The sequence below is a fragment of the Triticum dicoccoides genome, chromosome 7A (assembly GCF_002162155.2).
Source record: "Triticum dicoccoides isolate Atlit2015 ecotype Zavitan chromosome 7A, WEW_v2.0, whole genome shotgun sequence".
NCBI lineage: Eukaryota > Viridiplantae > Streptophyta > Magnoliopsida > Poales > Poaceae > Triticum > Triticum dicoccoides.
This window is the reverse complement of record NC_041392.1, coordinates 142,969,158-142,977,647: the sequence shown is the minus strand read 5'-3', so window position 1 is coordinate 142,977,647 and position 8,490 is coordinate 142,969,158.

Below are 8,490 nucleotides of genomic sequence, written 5' to 3'. Positions count from 1 at the left end.
ATGTTACTAGTCTAAATTACTTCTCACTATGACTAGCCTAAGAATATGGTTAATAGTGTAGCCAACAACCGGCTATATAAAATTACCACATCATCTATAGCCAACATATATACTAGCTACTCCTTGTCGACAAGGATGCTCATTTACTTGGAGAAGCTTAATGCATGGGAGGGATCTGTTATCACACGAGGGTTGGTCTGGAGAGTAGATGACGACTCTACAATCAATGTACATCATAGTAATTGGATTCCCAGGGGCGGGAGCATGGCACCACTGGGTGTTCTGTTCGTCCCAAACTTGACAAAAGTGAGAAATTTCCTAAAGTTACAATCCTCTGGGTGGGATGTCGACAAACTGAACCGGGTGTTCTCTGAAGGAAACGTTGCAGATATCAAAAATATTGTCCTCGATGGGCAGGGGAAAAAGGACTACAGGGCTTGGAATTTCACCGGCACTTTACAGTCCGCTCGACATATCATCTAGGCATGTCGCTCAAGGCAGCCAAAATGGCACATGCAACGGGATCCTCATCAATGGATGATTATAAAAGTTGGGATGGGCTGTGGTCTGCTGATCTGTAGAACAAGATTAAAATACATGCATGACGCATGCGATGTAATGAACTGGCTGTCGGCATGGAACTTAATCGACGAATAATCAAGTCTGGAGTTTTCTGTGCGGTGTGTGGCTGGGAGGAGACTATCATCGATAGATTCTGGCCTTCACATAGGCCTTCACATAGGCCTTATGCTAGATGGATTTCAGGATGGCCTGCTGCTTCGCCATTTTTTTTGATTGGGCGAAGGCAAACTCCGTCTCCACCTGCTCCATGTTGAAACCCGGCAACTCTGACTTCGGCTGCTCTCCCTCCTCCACCTTCATCAGTGCCAGTTCCTCTTTCCCTGCTCCTCCTCCTCCGGCTCCGGCGAGTCTGGAGGCAGCCCGCGTGTGGCCTGTCTCGCCCATATCTCCAGCTGGATCTCATATCGACGCTCCGGCGTGAGCATTACGTAGTAGGTGATCTTCCTCCAGACCATGGTGGAGCGCTGGAGCATGGGCAGAGCGCCGGAGCGGGAGAGGGAGGTGGTGGATGGGCTCGGACTGGAAGCGCGGAGAGTAGGAGGTGGATGGGTTAGGGTTGCGGGACGTCGGCTGGCTTCAATAGCCGAATTTTGGTCTCGGGCGGCGAGCCAGAGCGGCGCCACGCGACTTTCACACTGCAGCGGCGGACGCGGGGTCTGTCGGACCGCCGAGTTTCCGGACGTTTTCGCGTGGGACCCCGCTGTCAGACCGACATGGCGGACGCGCCCGGGCGCCCCATATCCGCCCCATATTTGGGCTGAATATGATGGGTGCCGGTCAGCCTGGGCATTTCAGGCCGTTTGAGGGGCCCGTCTAGGTGAAAAAAAATCATGACCGGTCAGTGACCAGGCGGGCTGCCTGGGGTTTGAGGCTGGTACGGGGCGCCCGGCTGTAGATTTTCTAACCACCCACCATTACTAACCTTGTAGCAATGACGGATGTGTTATTCGGGAATAGGATTTGTAGCATCTGGGTGCTTCACACCCCTATATGAACATTAAGTTTAAAAAATATCGAGAAATTAAAAAAAACTAGGGTTTTGGGATATGAAACATCGGTACTCAGTCTACTTTCATGTGAAATTTCATGAAAAAATACTAGGAAATGTATCCGCGGCACGAAAGACAAAAAAAATCCCTATGAATAGAAAAAAATGTTTGGATGGATTTTAATTCGGACTGTATTATCTTCACCACGGATACATTTCCTTGTATTTTTCTATGAAGCTTCATACATGAGTAGATTGGGCATCCAAGTTTGAGATCCCAAGACCTTAGATTTTTTTGGATTTTCTGGTATTTTATAAATTTAAATTTCGTATAGAGGGGTGGAGTACCCAGGTGCTCCTGTGCATTTTCCATGTTATCCGCCGCTAATAATATTTCTACCCGGAGCCGCAGGTACTCGTTGGCGCCCATCAGTTGTATATTATGTCAAGCCAAAAGAAAAGGTGTTGCCATGGCAGCGTTTTTGGTTGTCTTGATAACATTTTTCAGTTTAGCGGTAATAGTAGTATCGTAGAATCATATATAGCGTAGTTTAAGAACACATTTTAGTTTAACAACTTTCTAATGTTTGAAACTTACACACAACACTATAATAACCGCATACGACATATATGTTCAATAAAGTACCAGTACGACTTCAAAAAAATAAATAAAAATAAAGTGACAATACAATACACGCGTAGGACATCGGCATCAGCACGGAAACTGTTATCGCAGCTGGGGGACATCGTACCATAGATAGACATCGTATGTATCATCTACTTTGCCAAGATATAGTAAGAACACATTCCCTCCCAGCTTCCATCCTTAACTCTATTGCAATCTGTATCCAACTAGGACCACTGAAATACTGAACTCAAAGGTATGCCATTTTTTTTAACAAGGCCATCATAAACTGAAATGTGCCCGCCACCTCTACAGACAGGTTCGCCCTAAGCATGAAGTCGACCCTTGCCCAACAAGGAATGTGTTGAGCATAATTAAAAGAAAATAACAATTTGACATTTTTTTTTTGGAAAAGGGGGACTCCCCGGCCTCTGCATCAGGAGTGATGCATACAGCCATCTTATTAATGAAGCAACAAAAAGTGCGTACAAAGTTCCATAGTCTCTAACTGAAAACAATAAAAAGCAGCCCACACAGAGCGCAGAAGGCTAGAAACACTAACTAGCCAATAAAGGAGCCACAACCGGCTGGCTATATAGATAGGGAAACTAATTGCCTATCCTATTACATGACCGCCATCCAAACCGGTTGAAGATATCCCGAGCAACCATCTCCCACCGGGTAGACCCAGTAACCAAATGCTCCCTGGCCTCCATCGGAGTGAGTAATGACCATGAACGGATCAGCGCCGTAGCTCGGAAGATAACCTGCAAAAAATGAATTCGTGATGATCTGTTAAAAACCAAATCATTTCTGCACAGCCAGATGGTCCATATTAAAGCGCAGACTCCAACCCGAATATGTCTTGCTATTGTAGAGTCAAACCCATATAGCCAATTCCCAAATAAAGCATTAACAGTATTCGGTGGAGTTATATTAAAAGCAATATGGACCGTCTGCCAAAGAACCTTGGCCAGCGGGCAATCAAAAAAGAGATGTTTAATTGTCTCATCTCGATCACAGAAACTACACCTAGTAGGTCCTGTCCAATTACGCTTTATTAAGTTGTCCTTTGTTAGAATAACTTGTTTATGAACAAACCACATAAACACTTTTATTTTCAAAGGTACTTTGACATCCCAGACACTCTTGGAAGTTGGAATGGAGCTTGTATTAATAACATCAGTATACATTGACCTGACTGTAAATACCCCAGATGTAGTCAACTTCCAGCGTAATTTATCCGGTTGGTCAGAAAGTTGAACCTCCATTAGTCTCCTAACTAACTGGAGACAAACCTCCCAACGATTGCTCGCTAATGACCGTCTAAACTGAATATTAAGGGGGATAGATTGAAATACCGTTGCCACGAGCACCTCACGTCGTTGAGCAATACGATATAAAGACGGATACTGAATGGCCAGGGGTGAGTCGCCCAGCCAAGCGTCCTCCCAGAAACGTGTAGTGGCCCCATTGCCAATGACAACTTTTGTCCTATTGAACATTAATTGCTTGACTTTCATGAGCCCTTTCCAGAAAGGCGAATCCATCGGCCTAACTGTTACTTGGGACAAAGTCCTAGTCTGGAGATACTTGCTGCGAATGATTTGCGCCCACATAGCTTCCGAACCGCTAGCGAGCTTTCACAATCACTTACTAAGAAGGCATCTGTTCTTAACCTCAAGATTCTCAATGCCAAGCCCGCCTTGGTCTTTGGGTCGACAGATGATATCCCACTTAGCAAGCCGGTATTTTCTTTTAAGCTCATCACCCTGCCAAAAGAAGCGTGATCGATAGAAGTCCAGTCTTTTCCTCACTCCCACTGGAACCTCAAAGAACGATAAGAGGAACATAGGCATACTCGTGAGTACCGAGTTTATCAAAACTAACCGGCCTCCATATGACATGAGCTTACCCTTCCAGCAGCTCAGTTTCTTTTCAAATCGATCCTCGATACACTTCCACTCTCTGTTTGTTAGCCTACGATGATGAATCGGAATGCCAAGGTAGGAAAAGGGCAGACTTCCCAACTCGCACCCAAACAGTTGCCTATAAGAGTCCTGTTCGTCTTTAGCCCTACCAAAGCAGAACAATTCGCTCTTATGAAAATTAATCTTTAACCCCGATAATTGTTCAAAGAGGCATAACAACAACTTCATATTTCTCGCCTTGGCCAAATCATGCTCCATGAAGATGATTGTATCATCAGCGTATTGAAGAATGGATACACCTCCATCCACCAGATGAGGTACTAAACCACCCACTTGACCATGGTCTTTAGCCCTTCCGATCAATATTGCTAACATATCCACCATGATGTTAAACAAAACGGGGGACATTGGGTCGCCTTGCCTGAGGCCCTTATGAGTCTGGAAGTAATGACCGATATCGTCATTGACTTTAATACCCACACTCCCTTTTTGCGTAAAAGATTCAACCTGATGGCACCAAGCCTCATCAAAACCTTTCATACGCAATGCCTGTTGAAGGAACGACCACTTGACCTTATCATACGCCTTCTCAAAATCCACCTTAAAAATTACCCCATCTAATTTTTTAGAGTGAATTTCATGGAGCGTTTCATGAAGGACAACTACTCCTTCGAGGATGTTTCTGTCCGGCATGAAAGCAGTTTGGGATTGCTGTACCACAGAAAGCGCAATCTGTGAGAGCCTGTTTGTCCCGACCTTGGTGAAGATTTTGAAACTAACATTGAGAAGGCAAATTGGCCTGAATTGCTCAATTCGCACAGCCTCCGTTTTCTTAGGAAGCAATGTGATAGTTCCAAAATTCAACTGAAATAATTGAAGCTGTCTAGAGAAAAGATCATGAAACATAGGTAACAGATCCCCCTTAATAATATGCCAACACCTTTTATAAAACTCCGCCGGAAACCCATCCGGACCGGGAGCCTTGTTGTTTTCCATTTGTGCAATCGCATCAAACACTTCCTTCTCCATAAATGGGGCTAGCAAGATATCATTTTCGACAGCCGACAGTTGAGGAACATCCTCAGTCCGAGACTCATCCAAAGTTACACAATTAACCTATGGTGGTCCAAATAACTGCCTATAATACTCGGTGATGTAAGTTTTTAGATTATCCTGCCCAACAATAGTACCCTCATCCTGCTCAAGTTGGAAGATTCGTTTCTTACGGTGCTTGCCATTAGCAATGAGGTGAAAGAATTGAGTATTAGCGTCCCCTTGAACCACTTTGTGGACCTTGGCTCGCAACGCCCACTTCAACTCTTCCTCACGGAGAAGTTCTTTCAGCCTCTTTTCAGCCTCATGTTTAACCTGGATCTCAGCAGGCAGCAGAATCATAGATTCGGCTTTAGTATCGAGGGCCTGTATAAGAGAAAGGAGTCTATCCTTCTCAATCTTATACACCCCACTTAGGTGCTTAGCCCACCCCCGTAAGAAGCTTCTTAGATGTCTTATTTTATTCTGCCAACGCTCGACCGCCGTCGTACCCCCGACCCCCTTAGCCCATTCCCTGGCAACGAGGTCTAAGAACCCTTCACGTTCGAACCAGGCCATCTCGAAAGAGAAGGTGTTTTTGTTTCCCACATAGTTGGACTCCCCGGAGTCGACAAACAGTGGTGTGTGATCTGAAATTTTTGGGCGCAACTTTATATACGTGAGCAACTCATCAGCCACAACACAAGTTGAATTAATACTTATCGCCCACTCCAGAAAGTCCTCCTGAAGATCTACGCAGATCTTCTTACAAGTGAGGTTAACCTTGTGGCACACACCTAGTCTGCTGTCGCTACACCATGGGTATGCTTAGTTCCTTGCCTACATTCATGTTTGGAAATTAAATAGAAATCACAAAGTTGATTGCCTGGTGTCACACTATAGTACAATGAGCACAACCATAACTAATCATTAATAATTATGGATTGACGAAAAAATTGGACATGATTTTGCTAAAAATATATTGAGTGTCAGAAATATTACAAAATGAAAATTAACCAACGTTTCTCCATAATTTTGGCACTCATGTTGAAGCCCTGCAAAGTTTAAGCATTCCATATAATAGTGCACTCCGTATGGATAAGAGACCAATAGAGAATAAAAGGCTATCAATTAAATACATATAAGAAACATCAAATATATCAATCGGTTCATCGAGTACATGAGTAGATCCTCCGTTATATCAATCAAATACACGAGTACATGAGTACTCCCTCCGTTTTAAATTAATTAAATTGCTCTAAGTAAAACTTTGATGTGAATTCGGTAAAATTTATAAAAAACAATATGTCAACATCTAAAATATCAAATTAGTCTCATTAGTTAGAAATTTTATTTCATACTATGTGTATTTAGAATGGAGTGACAACTAGCTAATTAGCCACTCTCTTATTTCACTTCAGAACGTTACATAGTGCTCTGTTTTACAAAAAAAAATATACACAAAAGCCGAACGCTAACCCTAGGTTTTGATGTGTAAAATTTTTGTTAGTGATGTTGGAGGAGGAGGCTATGAAAGGAGGCACTTAATTATCCAGAGATTGAAGGCGTTGAAGCACGAGGAGCCGGAGGGAGCGGAAGTGGCGCTGGAGTAGGAGTTAGCTGGCGACAGAGGGGTGAAGCCACCGTTGTTGGAGGATGAGGCCATCTGCAGTCAATAATCCTCTATATAACACTAAGCTCCCTAGTTTTAAAGAGCCCATATTCAATTGAGGTATCCAACTAGAATTGGGTCACCTAATGTTTACCAGGTCAACAATTTCTCAAAGCTTCGCCATTCAATTCTTTTATACTATCCATTATGCTTCTTAATTTTTAAGGTCTCACAATTAATTGAGGTATTCAATTTAGAATGGATCATCCAATTTTGACCGGGTCAACAATTTCTCAAGTTCTCCCATTCAATTCTATTAATTCACCATGTTTCCAAAATTTGAATCCAAAATTTGAAGCTGTTGGTTAGCGAATAACACAGAATCACAACACGAAAGGCCCATCATATCACCGCATTATAAATAAAAATAAACACACTCTATCATCTCCACCCGCCAAACTAAATATTCCATCAGTTATAAAATATAAGGGGTATTAGTTTTTTAGAAAATCAAATTTCTTTAACTTTGACCAAGTTCAAAGCAAAAATATCAACATCCACAATATTAAACAAAAAAGTATGAAAATTCATTTCATGGTGAATCTAAAGATACTGCTTTTATATTATGGATTTTGATATATTTCTCTTCAAATTTGATCAAACTTAAAAGGTTTGATTTTTTTTTTAAAAAGTAATACACCTTATATTTTGAAACTAAGTGATTATCTTTTGAAGAAAGCAAGAAACCCAACAACACGAACGGCGTAGCAAAACGCGCACAACCCTTCTAGTCATATACCGTATCAGCTTCAGTTCATCTCAGTTTAGTTCATTTTTATTTTTATCTTCTATTACTTTGTGGGAGAATAAAGTTCCTAATAGATTTCCCATGTTTTCTTCACCACTTTACTGAATAAGTGCTGATGGATTTTGTGTGTTCGAAAGGCAATTGGTTGGGTTCAGTTTAATTCCTAGAAATAGCAGGAGATGCAAATTAATCAGATTGTGCACTGCAAGGTTTTCTTCTTTTGCTCGCTACATGTCTCTAATTAGAGATCAGTTGTTATGTACATCAGCATTTGTACATTGAACTCTCATGTAGATTAAAAATCTGTGGTTTTCACTTGTATTTCATTAGTTAGACATGACAACAAATGAGAACTTCCAAGGCTCTTCTTTCGGCATTGTGACATTGAGCAGATTTTCAGCTAACCATCTCAAAATTCTGATAGCAATGTTTATGAAAATGGCACATGCATATTCCTATTTGGGGATATTTTTGAAAGATCAATCCTCTTACTATTTAGGACAGTAAAGCAAAACTATTTCCCAGCTCGGGCAAACCGACAGTGAGTTTGATGCTGCAACCTCTATATTTCGCCAAATAGAAATTGTGTGTTTTAGTACTGAACTGGAATTTTTAATGGTTGTATTTTTCTCTTTGACATTAGTTTGCATTTGTCACAAAACTAGAAGTTTGTCTCTGCCACTGCCTAAACTTGATCTGTGCATCTATGTAAACACAATTATTCACAAGTCTGACTGTTATACCGCATGATTAAAACACTATCTTGCATACAATTGTCAATCACTAACATTATGGTGCTAAAATAGACAGACACAACAACACGCGCCTTCGATGATCTAGTTTTTACTACGAGCTAACACAAAACGACGGAATAATGCTACACACACGGATCTTTACAAGCCTTTTACACAA